This window comes from Lampetra fluviatilis, unplaced genomic scaffold (genome assembly GCF_964198595.1).
Source record: "Lampetra fluviatilis unplaced genomic scaffold, kcLamFluv1.1 SCAFFOLD_852, whole genome shotgun sequence".
Classification (NCBI taxonomy): domain Eukaryota; kingdom Metazoa; phylum Chordata; class Hyperoartia; order Petromyzontiformes; family Petromyzontidae; genus Lampetra; species Lampetra fluviatilis.
The window spans coordinates 25163-27500 of NW_027621814.1; the positions used below are offsets into that span (position 1 = coordinate 25163).

Sequence of the window (2338 nt, forward strand, 5' to 3'; positions counted from 1 at the left end):
AGATGACATCATCCTGCATGAGGAATCGAGACTTTGTCCACCGATTCCCTCAAATCGATTCCACCCATTCACTTCCTCTGAGACACAAAGCCAATCTCCGATCGCTAAGCCGCCGATACCGAGCGTCGATTAACAGAATCGATTCTCCCCGTAGAGATACGTGGGGCAAGGAATCGATGCCGTCGATTTCCCAATCGATTCGGCCTCTGTTCGGCCGAAGGCCTCAGCTGCGTCGCACTCCGGAATCGATTCATTTCGATTCCTGGGAATCGAATCGCCTTCGAGCTAATCCTACGGCGAGTCTCGGAATCGACAGGGAGAATCGACGGTTTCGATTCCTGAGATTCGAATCGCCCGTGACCGCTGTCCTCGGTGCTGAACGTGAATCGCCCTCTTGGAATCGAAGACGTCGATTCCAAATAATCGATTCTGCCGCGCCCTTAACAGCGTTGTGGGCTTGTGGAGTCGACCGAGCCGGATCGAAGGTTACGATTCCCTCTGAATCGAATCGCCTATGGCCGTTGTCCTTGGTGCTGAAGCGAATCGAACCCTAGGAATCGACGAGCGCCGATTCCAAATAATCGATTCCTCCCCGTCCCCAACAGCGTTGTGGGCCTGAGGAATCGACGGCGGAGGAATCGAACGGAATCGAATCGACGGCGTCTGGTCAGAAGCGGCTCCAATCCACAGAGATCCTCAAAGTAGCAACAATTATCAGAGTTTAGAGACTTTATACTTCATACTTCATACACATTATATACTACATACACTACATATACTATATACATACTATATATACATTATATACTATATACACATTATATACTACATACACTATATACACATTATATATACATTATACACATTATATACTATATACACATTATATACTACATACACTACATATACATTATATATACATTATATATACATTATATACTATATACACATTATATACTACATACACTATATACACATTATATATACATTATACACATTATATACTATATACACATTATATACTACATATACTATATATACATTATATATACATTATATACATTATATACACATTATTATACTACATACACTACATATACTATATATATACATTATATATACATTATATACTATATACACATTATATACTACATATACTATATATACATTATATATACATTATATACTATATACACATTATATACTACATACACTATATATACATTATATATACATTATATACATTATATACACATTATTATACTACATACACTACATATACTATATATATACATTATACACATTATATACTATATACACATTATATACTACATACACTACATATACATTATATATACATTATACACATTATATATACATTATATACTTTATACACATTATTATACTACATACACTACATATACATTATATATACATTATATACTATATACACTATATATACTATATATATACATTATATACATTATATACTATATACACATTATATACATTATATACTATATACACATTATATACATTATATACATTATATACTATATACACATTATTATACTACATACACTACATATACATTATATATACATTATACACATTATATATACATTATATACTATATACACATTATTATACTACATATACTACAGATACTATATACACATTATATACTATACATATTATACATATATACTATATATACTATATATTATATGTATATATACTATATAGACTCTATAGACTAAAGTATCAACAAATCAGAGTTTTATTTATATAATATATTAACTATATACACATTATATATAAACTATATATTAAATATACTATATATTATATATAATATATTAACTATATACACATTATATATAAACTAAATATTATATAGACTATATATTACATATAATATATTAACTATATACACATTATATATAAACTAAATATTATATAGACTATATATTACATATAATATATTAACTATATACACATTATATATAAACTATATATTATATATACTATACAGACTACATTATATATAATATATTAACTATATACACATTATATACTACACATTATATATACTATATATACTATACAGACTAAAGTATCAACAATTCATAGTATATGTCTGTGTTTCTGTGTGTGTCTGTGTGTGTGTCTGTCTGTGTCTGTGTGTGTTTCTGTGTGTGTGTCTGTGTGTGTCTGTGTCTGTGTGTGTGTCTGTGTGTGTGTCTGTCTGTGTGTGTGTCTGTGTGTGTCTGTGTGTGTGTCTGTCTGTCTGTGTGTGTGTCTGTGTGTGTGTCTGTGTGTGTGTCTGTGTGTGTGT

At 30.4% G+C, this 2338-nt stretch overlaps 1 long non-coding RNA gene across 2 annotated transcripts in view; it reads left to right on the forward strand.

Moving 5' to 3' along the window:
- The first annotated feature begins 639 nt into the window (after window positions 1–639).
- The window catches only part of LOC144955729 (uncharacterized), a 14314-nt gene continuing 12615 nt past the window's right edge, over window positions 640–2338 (forward strand). The window contains exon 1 of one of the 2 annotated variants that reach the window (XR_013641793.1): window positions 640–701. This is a non-coding gene — a long non-coding RNA (uncharacterized LOC144955729). The remainder of the gene's footprint in view (window positions 702–2338) is intronic. The other variant, XR_013641792.1, reaches the window with a different exon arrangement.